This window comes from Lissotriton helveticus, chromosome 4_1, assembly GCF_964261635.1.
Source record: "Lissotriton helveticus chromosome 4_1, aLisHel1.1, whole genome shotgun sequence".
NCBI classification, from domain to species: Eukaryota; Metazoa; Chordata; class Amphibia; order Caudata; family Salamandridae; genus Lissotriton; species Lissotriton helveticus.
This window is the reverse complement of record NC_136063.1, coordinates 703,063,933-703,078,220: the sequence shown is the minus strand read 5'-3', so window position 1 is coordinate 703,078,220 and position 14,288 is coordinate 703,063,933. Positions and strand designations below refer to the sequence as shown.

The window sequence follows — 14,288 nt, the reverse complement described above, 5'->3', positions numbered from 1 at the left end:
TTTCAACATTAATGCTTCCCATTTAAAAATCAATTGAGAGGACTACAACAGTACAATGCACGGACATAATGTGCAAGGAAACAAGCTATGCGATTACCCCCCCGACTAATGCCCCCTCACATCAAAAAAGATGGACTGTGCACCAAGGCATCACCAAGCACACACTTGGTCTAGGAGATCCTCTTTTTGCCAGACCAATTGAGGTCAAATTATGAGATTTTGAGTCACCTCAACTCTTTCAATAGCATGCTGAGTAGTCAAGACCTAACTCGAAGGAGGTGGCGTGAAGGTTCAGATCAGCTGCAGTACAACACAATCACTGCTGCAACGATAAGGATAAATATCCTGCCAGATGTATTTATTGTAAAAGTAAAATATTTAATTATACCGCCTTATATACACACATACATATATTTTGATATCTGTGTGCGTGTGCATGTAAGCTGGTATCACAGATAGTTCGACATATTTTCTATATAAGGTATGACAAAAAAAGCTAATTAATAAAAAGCAAAACAAAAAAATTACATGAAATTAAAACACTGGATGCTCACGTTAAATACAATATATGGTTTGCAATTTCCAACTAATCGAGACCAAACTCTGAGGATCAAGATCCTCCCACCAAAAGAAAGGGTTACTTACACTAATTAACAATCTTCCTGGTCAATATATAATCTTGCCCTGCCTTATAAAAACTCCTTTGAAGCTTCAGACAAATATTTTCCCAGGAACGACTCTAGTGCTGGCAGGTGGTGCCACATGGCTCCAGCCACAACTCTGCATCTGGATGTAATATGAATGAAGCGTAGTAAGCATCAACAGGTGCATTGATATTAGTTCCTGAGATTTTTCCTGCTCCTCATTGAGGGAGGCAAAGAGGAACTGAAGAACAAGTTACTCACCTTCGGTAACGCATTATATGGCAAAGACAATATCTAGCTGCAGATGCTTTACCTCTGAATTTCCCAGGCGTCATATTGGATCAGCAAAATATCGCGTGAACGGTACCCCTGGGTGCCATCGGGTGGCTTTGTTCGGTTCCATATGGTGGAGTTGGCACCGGAAGTGACATCGAGGTCACCTATACAGGTTCCACCCAGGCATGTAGACGTCAGTTACTTTTCATGTATTTTCATGCCAGGACCACATGAACTTAACTGACTGGTGTGTGTCCAAAGTATGGCCCTGAAAGGGGAGCAAACCTAGGCCTAAAAATGTGTCTTCAGACTTGGGAGGCATGGGTGGGTCTGTGGATAATCTACAGCTATTGTTTCTATCAGAGAATGCGTTACTGAAGGCAAATAACTTGTTCATCTGATAGAGGCTTCTAGCTGCAGATTCCTTACCTTTGAATAGATACCCAAGCCACCTGGAGGTGGGCTGCAGACAAATTGACTATCCTAAGATGTCAGGACCGAACGCACAAAATGCCCGTCTCTTTGGACCTTACTGATCAGGCAGTAGTTTTTGGCAAACATGTGCAGGGATGCTCATCTTGCTGCCTGGCAGATGTCCAGGACTGGAACCCCATGACCTAATGCCGTGGTTGCAGCTTTTCTTCCGGTGAAATGGGCTTGTAAGTCCTCAAGAGGCTGCTTTGTAGCCAGGGCACAGATTACCACGATACATAGAACGTCCCAGCGCAAAATGGTCAATTTTTGTACTGCCCGACATTTTTTAGCTCATACATAGCCGAAGAAGAGTTGGTCGTCCACATGGAAAGATTTTGTGCAGTTACGGTAGGTAGAACGACAACGCTCTTCTTGGGTCCAGGCAGTGGAGACGGTCCTCCTCTTTATAGGGATGTGGAGGAGTATAAAAGGTGGGTAGGGTGACATTGTCCCAAATGGAATGGGGTCACCACTTTAGGTAGAAAAGAGGCCCGGGTATGAAGCATCACCTTGTCCAGGAATACCATAAAAAAGAGAGTCTTAGATGATAAAGCCTGCAGCTCACTAACCCTCTGGGCAGATGCTATTGCCACTAGATAAGCTGTCTTGAGGGTAAAAATCCAGAAAGGACAAATGTGTAGTGGCTCAAAGAGAACACACATGAGGTAAGTGAGAACCAGGTTCAGATCCTACTGAGGTATGATGAAGGGCGAAGGCGGAAACATGTACAAGCCCTTTCAGAAACCTATGTAGAATAGGAGACTTAAATGAAGAGAGGTGGTCAGGAAAGCAGACAGAGCTTAGAGAGGACCCTTGAGTGTGCTCAGAGAAGAACCCTGCTGGGCAAGGGTGAGAAAGTACGTAAAAATGTCAGAAAGAGAGGCAGCAAGAGGGTCAATAGATGTTTCTATACAATAGCTTACAAATCTTTGCCAATGACAGGCGTATTCCTTTTTGGTGGAGGGACGTTTGCCCACCAAGATCGCTTTTGACCTTCCTTTCGAAGTCTGTAAAGTTATCAACTGTCACCACTCAATCTCCACGCAAGGAGGTGGAGAGTTGACAGATTTGGGTGGATGACCCTTCTCTGCTGCTGCAACAGAAGATTCTCCCGAAGGGGCTGTGTCAGGCTGGCTCAGTATATAGTGTTCACCTATGGTGAGGCAATGTGCACAGAGTCCAGGCAACCCTTAGTGACAGTGTTTAGGTCCCTGATAACAAAGCTCCCAAGGGGTAGCTATCAAGAGCAACTAAGGCTTATCCAGGAGGGTGTAAAGAGGCTGCATTTATCACAATAGCCAGTCAGTAAACCTTCACCCATGAAAGAAACACACAAGTGTTTATATAAATACTTCAGTATTTATTATACCAACACGAATAACTAACTTGGTATACCTCCTACCCGGAGATATGAAATACAAACAAGAAATACTTCACAAATAGGTAAGTAGCATAGAAAAACACTTGGGCCCCTATGGGGGTGGGGCAAACCATATACTAAGAAAGTGGTATGTGAAGTAAGTTTCAAAACAAGACTGATACCCAAGGATGGAGAAGCCCTGGGGTAGCACGGAACCACCAGAGGTGAGTAGCTAGGGACCCCAAGGCGCCTGGGTGCAGAGTGGTTAAAACGGGTCAAACGCCCATAGGATAACACAGGTCAAGTCGTGATTGGTATTTTCTTGTTTCAGAACCCTTCCAAAAGGACCCAGAGGAAAACGAGTAGGATCAAGGAAGGTTGGAGAGCCACTCCACCCATGGATACCCAGGATAACTACACCATGGAGTCCGGGTGCATAGGCGCGAAATGGTGTCTGAACTGCCCGTTGAAGCCATTGGAGGATCTTGGAAGTCCGGGCAGCTACAGCAACTCGTGGATCAGGACGGTGGAACCCAAACGTGGATTCTGGATAAGACATACCTGAAAGCAGAGGGGACAGAGTCCAAATCGCCCAGAGGTGTCCAGGAGGAGCAGGAGGACAATGCCACCCCTTGTTGAAGGTACTTGCTGTAGCACAACTGTGTTGATGAAGCAGCTGTGGTGCCCAGGCAACAATGCAGGAGCTGTCCATGAGCTATCCCACGTTGGTTGAAGACTGCAGGAAGGTCAGTGGCTGGCAGGAACCACCAACAAGCCTTAGCAACTGTAACAGTCGGTTTGAAGAAAAAAGATGCTTGAGTGCAGACCAGCATTGTCTGTGGGACTAACCCAGCAAGGTTAAGTCAGGGCCAGCCCTCAGCACGCAGTTAAGCCAGCAGGAATCGATGGAGCCCCCTCGAAGACCGGCTGGTAGCAGGCACAGGGAGTCGCAGGGAAGCCTCAGCAGCCAACAGAAGAGGGAGGCCCGCTGTGCAGAGGGTGCAGGCAGGATGTTGTTCTTAGAGGTGTGCAATGCTTGAGGCAGACTGCTTGGAGCTCAAAGATCTTCAGTGAGGAGTGTCAACAAGCAATGGCAGGCAGACGCGAGGCACAGGAAGGCGGTTCAGGTCGGCTGGAGAGGGATTACAGTCTCCCAAGTTGCAGGGAAGACTGGTCAGGACTCTGGGGAACCAACAAACCACTACCTGTGCTGCCAAGCAGAGAGATGTCTGTAGGACAGCAGGATCAAACCGGTCATCGATGTTGAGGTGCCTGCGGATGCAGAGAAGTGACTTCATCATTTCAAGGGAGACTCCTTCCTGTATGGAGCATGAAAAGTCCTTGCTGACTCGGAGGATGCACAGCTACAAAGTTGCATAAACTTGGAAGAGCACAGAGACTAAGTTGCAGCAGGAGTCTTCCCACTAAGAGCAGTCTTGTCTTTAGTCTTGGCTCGATTCAGCAGCAGAGGTCTAGTATCCAACAGCAGAAGTGTCTTCAGACAGGTCTTCACGAATCTTGACGAAGTCCAGGACAAATCTAAGGAACCACCCTCAAGGGAGCCCTTAAGTAACCATAAAAGGGGGGGGGGGGACGTCTTATGTGGTGACCCACCTATCAGGGGAGGTCAGGGACGCTACTCAGCTGGCCTAGCCAGTCAGATGCTTTCAGGGGCCAAGATTCAAGATGGCAGATTCAAGTGACCACGTGGAGGAGCTCTGGGCACCTCCCTAGGGAGGAGCTGGACAGGGGGTTCACACCAGAGCAGGAGCCAAGGGCTCCTGGAAACAGCAAAACTGGTTTATGCACAGAGGGCACCAAATGTGCCCTTCAATGCAGTCTGGTGGTGTTTGGAAGCGCCCCACCCCACATAATTCTAAAGGAGAGGTGGATAAACCTCTCCTTCGCAGGAAATCTGTTATTCAGCTTCCCATGACCTAGTTAAGCTCATCAGCAGGGGGGCAGAGCAGTGTCTGGGGTCTGTAGCAACACGAGCTGGCAGGTAGACCCTATAAGGCTGCACAGGTAGGCATAAGGAGCCTCCCAGTACATTATATCATGCAACTAACACTCCAATCGGTGCGGTTGCATCATTCGAACATGTTTGATACCAAACATGACCGGATTCGGAGCAGCCATTATGTGGCTGGGCATCTCGACTTGCCAGTGTCCACTACATATCCTAAAATGGCTGCCCCACACTTACAAAGCCCAGAGAATGGAGTCTGGGGTTTATAGGGGTCCCTTGCTCATGCAGGTGTACCCACACACTTAGAACCATGCACTCTGCCTTAGACTGAAGGGCCTACCTTAGGGGTGAAATATAGGTTTAAAGTGCAGTGACCGTGGGCACATTCTCAACAAACAAGAACAAATATTTGACAGAATACCGAAAAAAGTCTGTAAAAAATAGACAGGTGAGTAGCTCTTCTCCAGATCAGCAATGACGTGGAAAGAAGTGACATCTGCTTGCATGGGTGGCGCCTATATAGGTGATGAAGATGCCACTTTCTGCAGCAATGACACGCACAACAGGATGAAGCCACCTGGCGGCGTGCAGGGTTATTGGGCATGCAAACGTTTCCGGATCCAGTCTGACGCCTGTATGGGGAGACAGCAGAGTTGCCTGAGGTGGGTGTGATGTTGGTTTGTCCAAGAAGGTTGAGGATAAGTCTGGCTGAAGAGTTGTGTATGGTTTGAAGTCTCTGTAGGAGGTGTGCTTCAATTCCCATGTAGAGAGCATTGCCATTGTCTAGTCGGCTGGTGATGGTCTTCGTCACGGGGCATCTCATATGCAGAGGTAGCCACTTGAAGATCTTACGTAGCATGCACAGAGTGAGGAAACATGCGTAGGAGATGGCGATCTGTGATTTAATAGTAAGTTTGTTATCAATGATGATTCTGAGGTTTCTGGCATGGTTGGAGAGTCAGGGTGCAGGTCCTAGGTCTGATGGCCACTAGGTGTCATTCCATGGGTTGAGATTGTTGCAGTACTTCAGTCTTGTCTGTGTTCAGCTTTAGGCGGTTGCTCTTCATCCAGTCGGCGATGTTTGTCCTTCATCTGAGGAAGTTGGCCCTGGTTGTGGTAGGGTCATTTGTGAGTGGGAGAATGACCTGGGTGTCGTCTGCGCAGGATATTATGTTGAGACTGTGAGATTTCAAGATGTTGGTCAGCGGAGTCATATATGCGTTGAAGAGTGTGGAGCTGAGGGAAGAGCCCTGGGGGACACCGCAGGCGATATTCTTGGGTTCGGAGGTGAAAAGTGGTAGGTGGACCCTCTTTGTTCCGCCGGTGAGGAAGGAGGTAATCCATCGGAGTGCGTCCCCTTGTATGCCGATGTGGTGGAGTCTTTTGATCAGCATGTGGTGGGACATGGTGTTGAAAGCTGCCGAAAGGTCGAAGCGGATCAGAGCTGCTGTCTCTCCTTGGTAGAAGAGCATTCAGATGCCGTCGGTGGCAGCGATCAGGGCAGTCTAAGTGCTGTGATTGCCGCAGAAGCCAGATTGGGAGGTGTTGAGTAGCTTGTTCAGCTCCAGGCGTGTCATGAGTTGCTAGTTGATAGTCTTTTCGGGCACCTTGGCTGGGAATGGAGACACGGAGAATGGACATTAGTTTTTGAGTTCGCGGGAGTTGCCCAGAGGCACGCCAGGAGTGTCAGGTCACCGAAACATGAGGCACACTGAGTCATAAAATTCTTTAAGCTGGGCTGGGGTCACTCCACCTCCTGGAAAGGCCGGGAAGCGCAGTGCCAACCCAGGCACAGGTTCCACAGAACGAGGCCTAGAGCATAAAGACTCCTTCGTCACATCGGCCGAGGGATGGGGAGAAGTTGAAACATGCTTCGACTTCTCGTGTTTCTTATGCCTCTTATCTGATGACTTTGAACGGGAGGCAAGAACTTAGGACTCCCAGAGCAGTGCCCGAACCTTCTTCTCAGCCAGGATCAAGACCTTTGGGGAGAATGACTTGGTGCCAAGTGCCGGCCTGCAAGCAGCTTTTGGGACCACTCCCTCAAAGATTTTGGAGCCATGGTCTAGCAGTCGGAGCACGACTTCAAGTCATGGTCATGGTCATGCTCCAGGCACCATAGATAAAATGAGTGTGGATCTGTCACTGACATGGCACGATGGCAGGAGCAGCGTTCAGGAGAAGTAAGGATCACCCTACACAAAAGGAACCAGATTATAAGTTATAGAGAAAGTAAATTCATGTAAAAATGGAAAGAAGGTTTAAGGTGTCCCAAGTGAGATTAGAACCTATATATACAAGTGACAAATTGTGACATACACTAAGGTTAACAAAATAAATAAAAATGACCATTTAGTCAATATACAATAATCATTTACAGCCTTTCGTGACAATGATGAAGGATGAGTACATTGGTTCGTTTTATGAGCGGGTCAACGACATTTCGACCTCGCATAGGGTAGGAGGTCTCCTCAGGACCTTACAATGAGTGGCACCTGAAATCAGATAATTTAGGAAAGGTGATCAGTGGTCTAGATAGACTAAGAATTAGCAAAAAGTTGAGTAATGGCAAAAAAGGGCATACTCCATTATCTGGATTGAGAATCCTACTCTGTCAGAGAAGTGAGGTGCATACCCATAAAAAGTAACTCAAAATGAGTTTTAGGGAGGGAAATTACTTACATGGGGCCCAGCTTGGCGCTATTTGAGAGGAGACAGAAAAATGACAAATGGGGTGGTTAACTGCAGTGGGTAAAGCCTAGGAAACTGTTGTGCGCTACTAAGAAAAATCGAAAAAACTCATCCCTGTAAGTGGGAGGTGATCTGAGAGTATTTTCAGCATGTATCCATTTACACGTCTTAGGTATAAATGAAGAATCCGAATTGGTATAATACTTCTGGGGAATTAAAGAAGATAGAGTTAAGCAAGGGGCCAGTATGTTGTGCTTGTATTTAGAGACTCAATTCTACCGATATCCACACGAGTAGAAGACTCTTACCGCAAGTGAAGATTGCTTTTAGATTGAAATCTTCGAGGAAACGAGAACAATTAATGTCAAGTCGGCAGTTACCATATATATGTGCCCCTGCGAGGGCTTAGAAGTGTGGATCAGTCACTGACATGGCACAATGGTAGGCGCAGCACGATATGAATCCAGAAGTATTCTTTGACATGTTTGGAAACACCTACACATCAAAAATCGTCAATAAAACATCAAAAAAAGCTTGTCAAAAAGTGACAGAGAGTAGCTCTCTTAACGGAGCTGCACTAGTTGGTGCAGAAAGAAAAGAACTGACGTCAGCGTGCATTGGTGACGCCTATATAGGTGATTCTGACGTCACTTCCAGTGTGGACGGAGAGGACGTCACGGAGAGCCCACCGACGCCACCTACCGATGCATAAGGGTATTGCTTGAGTAACAGTCTTCCACATCTAGCCTGACACCTGGGAAATTCAAAGGTAATGAATCTGCGGTTAAATGTCTCTATCAGATTACTGAATTTCGGGGCATTTAGGGGAGTGTAGGGTAGCAGCCAAAGGGCTACTTACTTCTGGGTAACTACACACCCTATATGACAACTTCCAGAGGAGAGCAGGCATAAAGCTGACTCAGAATTCCTAGCTACACCAAGTCCAAGCTACTGAAACCCATCTTTCCTTGTTCATTAGTAGCCCCCTTCAGGGGAAGGGGGGTGCCTAGCCTGTAAGTGAACAGGCCTTATCTCTAATTTTCCCGCCTGCTCTGGTGTCAAATGGGCTTCAGGGCAGGGGGTGGCATTTCCGAGGTTGAGGGGGATACCAGTCAGCCAGTACACTAGAGGACTAGTAGTTTTTCAGTAGGCACCTCTAAGGTGCCCTCTGGTGAATGTCATAATAAATCTAGTACTGGCATCAGTACAGATTTATTAAGACAATGTGTTTTATACCAAACATCAGTGGTTTCAGTGCAGCCATCATGTAGCTAGGTAACTTGTAATGACCAGTGCCCAGTACTTGTATTTACTATGGCTGCCTGATCACATGCAATTTTTATTTTATTTATACTTGTAAAGCACCAAATCACCAACGGTCTCTAAGGGCTACAAACCATTAAACCAGGGATGCCATGATGCTTGCAGATAGCGCAAAATTAGGGTTTGAACTTCTCTAAACGCCTCAGTAAACAGGAGTCTTAAGTTTTTTCCTAAATGGTAGGAGAGATGCATCCCTGCGTAGACTCTCTGGTAGCTTATTCCAAAGATGAGGAATCACGACTGAGAAGGCACGTCAGCCTGAGGTGGTGCTGTTAACGTGTGAGCAGGCCAACAAGTGTTTGCCTGATGAACGAAGACAATGACCAGGCACATAAGGCTTCAGACGATCTTTAATGTAGCTAGGCGCTGCTCCATACATAGCTTTGTGTGCAATACACGGGCCCTTAAATCTGATCCTCTGTCTGATAGGGAGCCAGTGTAGCTGCTGTCATAAGGGTGTAGCGTGTGTTATTCTTGGCAGTTTAAGGATCAGATGTGCTGCATCATTTAACACCACCTGGATTTCCCCAAAAGTTTATCGGGGAGTCCTATGTGTAGAGCAATGCCATAGTCCAGGCGAGATAGAACTAACCCTGACACCACAGTACGCAAGGTAGCAGATGATAACAAGGGTACAAGTTTCCGTAGTTGCATTATCATTCCCACACAACTTCCCCCTACCACAGCAACCTGATTGCTCATTGCTAGTATATGTATTAATGAAACTAGACATCACAGGTTTCCATCCGCTCATGCAGATGCGCCTTCACTTATAATATAATGCACCCTTCCTTAGCCATCTAAGGCCTGCAGTAGGGGTGACGTACATGTACTATATGCAGTGCACCTTGGCATGGCACACTGTGCTATGTCGTGTTTTCAAAATTGTTTGCACCATTTCACGAAACCTGCAATGGCAATCTGCATGCAATTTTTGTGTAGACTCCTTTGGGTGGCCTTTTCGATGCTACAGCACATGGGGACTCTCTGTGATACCCATGCCCTGGAATCCAGGGGTACCATTTACTAGGGACTTACAATTAGACATTTACCTTGTTTTAAGGGAAAGAGCACTGGCACTGGGGGCCTAGTTAGCAAGGACCTAGTGCTCTAGCAGGCAAAACGCTACAGTACTAGGGCAAAACAATTGGGGGTGGTCATGTCAAAAAGGAGCACTTTCCTATAGTTTGTCCGACTAGTAGATGCCTGCACCACAAAGCTCTCAGGATAGGAATACTAAGTCAAAAATTATGGAATTTATATAGCACACAAATGCCCGAGGGCGTCTAGGCGATATGCTGAGGGCTGTACCAGAGATTCAGACAAAGATGGTGTAGCTTAGTTTGAGAATAGCCATGTCTTTAGCAACTTTCTGAATCCATTGCTTGGATTCAGAAAGTTGCTAAAGACATGGTTACTCTCAAACTAAGCTACACCATCTTCATCTGAATCCCTGGTACAGCCCTCTGCACAGCGCCTAGATGCCCTCGGGCATTTGTGCGCTATATAAATTCCATAATCAAATAAAATCAAAGAAAAAATGCAGGGTCGGGTAGGGGGGTGGCATCTCGCAATTTGGTGAATGAGGGGGGGGGGGGTAGGGGAGGGGAGGCAGAGAAAAGTTTAGCCAGGCCCCTAGGAAAGTACAAGTGAGAACTCTGGTCAAGACGTTAGTTTTAACATCTAAGGTGGTGAGCTGGAGGTCGTGATCTTCAGCTGCCATCTGCATTGCCAACACAGAGGAAGCACTCTTTTCAGTGGAAGGACATGGGGGTATGGGAAAGCCAGACTCTGGAAATGTGTCAAAACCACTGGCCTATTGGAGGTCACTATATCAACTCTCTTAATGGTAGGCTTGATCAATTTCGTCATCTGCATTATAATCGTTGTCAGACTCTGTGCCAAACAAGGAATGCAATATGAGGGAACTTCGTTGTGGAGATGGGATGAACAGCACAGGTTGGGGGTTCGATGGAAACCAGGCTTGGCCTTGGCTGAGGTTGTAGCGGTGCCTACTCTGGTCAGAGAGCGGACACCTCATCCTCTGGCAACAATGGAGTCTGATTCAGTGATGATGTTCCAAGAAACGGCGTGGTCGGTGAAACAGAGCAGAGATCGAGCGACCTGCACTGAGACGTGTGGCGGGTCTGCTGACCCGCGGTCTCGATTTTCAAGCTCCCTGAGGCGGAGATCTTGGCCTCAACCCATCAAGGCCCCTAGAGACACCGCGCTGCGGTTTGAAGCGGCACCCTTCTAACGCGGCGTTGAGTGGGGTGCGTGGATTTTCGGGGGGGCATCGGCGGCCACAGTGAGGACCCCGATCATCGGGTCTCTCCTCACCCCCCTTCTCCCCGCCTCCCGCTTCGTGGATCGGTCGACCGACGCAAGGCCCTCCGCGCCGCTGCTGGGACCACTACGAAGGGGCCCACACGTTGGAGGACACGCTACTTTGGCTGAAGGCCCTCTCTGACATCCTGTGACCAACGCGAGAGAGTTACTTGCTGTGGCAAGCCCGGATGATAGCGCAAATTGACCCAAGCTGCCCTCACCTCTGACTGCCTGGGCTGTGGACTCCTGCTGCGTTGGGTACAGCATCCGTCACGGTTCCCCCCAACAACGCTGCAAGTTGGAGCGATTGTAGCGCTTGGATGGAGAGTGAGTGCTGACTGACCTTGCTAAAAGTGCCTGACCACGCACGTGCGGATCGCTCCTGCCCGGGTGCACAGCGGCTGCCACACTGATGTATGGGCCTATGCCACACGTATGGGTGCTGAGTTAGGGACAATCGTTTCTGCCCGTTGACTGCCTGCTACTGGCCGCCTTTGTACTTGCAATTGCCCATACCGTATCACCACTCGCCCTACCATATCCCCGGGCCCGTACTGACCGCCTCTCAGTTGCGCATCCAACTGCTTCCCCCGGTCATACTTTTGCTGTGTGAACTTCCTCACTCTCACTCCCCTCACTGATGCTATCACCCCTCTCAGGCACGGACGTTGTGCCTGGAGTTGTATCCTGCTGAGAGTGAGTTTAGAGTGGGACCCGGAAACTGCGACTCACTTGGGGGGGATCCCCGGCTGAGGCCTCGTCCCGCCTGCGAGAGGGCACATTCCCGACTGATATGGGTCGCTCCGACAGGACGCAGTCCAAGCTTTCCTTCGGCCCCAAAAGCCTTAAGACGATGGAGGACGCGGGCGGAGGTGGAGCGGCGGACAGGTCTGAGTCAGACGAGACACAGCAGCAGGACTTACGTGGGATCCTTCTTACCATGGAAAAGAACCTGCAAGGGGGTATGGCGAACCTCAGCACGAAAATAGACGCACTTACCTACCGCATGGATCGTATGGTCGAACTGCTTGACAAACAAACGGAGCGATTAGATATGTCAGAGCGTCGGCTCACTGAGGTAGAGGAGGCCCAGACCACACTTGACTCGGAGAACAAACAAATTGGCAGAGCCATGCAGTCCCTCCTGGACAAAACTGAGGATTTGGAGGACCGCTCACGCCGATGTAACCTGCGCGTCACGGGCCTTCCAGAAAACACTCAGACAGGCAATATGGAGCTATTCATGGAGGGTCTCCTGAAGAAACTACTTGGGGACACGGCGTTCTCCCCCATGTTTATTGTGGAAAGGGCGCATCGCTCATTGGGTCCGCGACCTAAACCGGGGGGCTCCCCCCGGCCCATTATCGCCAAACTGTTAAACTATCGGGACCGTGACGTGGCCCTGAAACTGGCCAGAGAAAAGCAGCCGCTACAATACGAGGGCTCGGTTCTGTCCATATATCCCGACTTTACGGCCAAGGTGCAGGAGGCCAGAAAACAGTTTGCTCCTATGAAGCGACAGCTACGTGAACTGGGCGCTGATTATGCGATGCTATATCCAGCAAAACTACGCATCAACAGACAGGGGAGATCTATGATCTTCACGGACCCCAAGGCGCTACAAACGGCCCTAAAAGACTGGCAGAAATAGAAACGCTCGCCGAGGAAGGAGGACGACACTCTGGAGGGGGAGTCCCTGGAGGAGCAAGACTGAATGCAACCTTAGGTGTATTTTCTGATGCTTTGAAGTTTTACAACGTGGCGCGTTTGGTGTACGGGGGGGAGGCTGGGGTGCAGTGCCCTTATTGTTTCTTTTGCAGGTATGTTTATTGCTTGAGGGCCCAGTCTTTGATCTAGCAGCATATGCTGGAGGGAACGATGCCTATCCTACAGGTACTCTTTATTACAATCTCACGGGCTGATTATCTTTCAACCTCAGACAAAGTAAGATGATACGGTGTTCCCGGGTCCTACAGGGTTTGCTCCTTCATCCTTTCAGTCGCACTCTGCGTCGGAGTACTCGTCCGCACCTTGCAATACTGCCTAGTGATTTGGGAGCCCTCTGATTTCGTGTGTTTTTGCAGTTTATGATTCTGAATGTGTGGATCGAGACTTTTGGCAACTTAACACGGGGTGGTATTGACACCCTTCTATTTTCTTGATTTCTGGGTCAGAGGGGCGAAGTGGGGTAGTGAATTTGATGCTGTTTTTGAGTGATTTTTGCACTGTTTTTGTCATCTACATCTGCCCCCGTGTGATAACCACTGATTTCAAATGTATTTTCAGGGGGGTTTGAATGTGTTGGAATGGGTGACTGTGCGTGTTTTGTTGTTGGGGTATGAGAGGGGAGCTGGGGAATGTTTAGCGGGACGGAAGAATGAACGCGGCCTAGTTGGGGTTGGGCAGGTGTGGGTGGGGGGTTGGGAAGGGGAATCTGTGAGAACTGTTCTTATGCAAAGTTCTATGTTGGTTATATGGTTCACGGCAAACAAGCGAGATACACAAATAGGCAGAAATGTGTCCACAATACACCTTTCGCTCACACTCGACATGGTTGGGATGACCCTTCCACGCACACTTTGGCAGTTGACAAGATGGTAGGGGACGAAGCTCCTGATACTTTAAGATTCCTGACCTGGAAGGAGGAGCTACGTCAGCATACGATATGGCTGCTTAGGCTCCCGGCTCCGCCGACCTCCGTATCCCGCCGCAATATCCTGTACATTATCCTGATTTTACGCCTCTGTGTACATGAACTGTTCCGCACTCCGATGGTGAAATCCGGGAACTTTTATCGGCTGGTTTGACGAAGTTACATCGAGTTGAAGATTGTGGCCTACTCCAGCAGTGAAGCCGGGGCCTCGAGTACTTTCACAGCCGGGCTGCAGTGCAACAACATCGGCCGGGAGACCCAGGCTGTGTCCGGTCAATCGGAGTGGAGGCTTTGTTTAAGCCCGAATTTGGCAGCGATCGTTTCTATCGCTCAGCATCGATGGAGGAGTGACTCTGCTTGCTGTTGGCTGCGGGTGGGGGTCCCCGTCCCGCGGACCCGGTCTTGGGCCCGCCGGGGTTCGGTGGGTCGGGGTCTCTGGCCTGCGGCCTTAACCGGGTTGACCGTGGCTGCGAATAAAGACTGGTCACCCTCCGCATCTGCACGTTCGTGATCCTGTTTGTCCCCCCTGAGGATGCCAGATTCACCCGGGGAGGTGATTGTGATTGGTGT

General features: G+C 49.0%; 1 protein-coding gene across 1 annotated transcript in view; it reads right to left on the bottom strand.

Moving 5' to 3' along the window:
- PRKDC (protein kinase, DNA-activated, catalytic subunit) overlaps positions 1-14,288 on the bottom strand; it is a 3,158,350-nt gene that overhangs the window by 1,639,792 nt on the left and 1,504,270 nt on the right. The gene's annotated exons all lie outside the window — the stretch shown is intronic.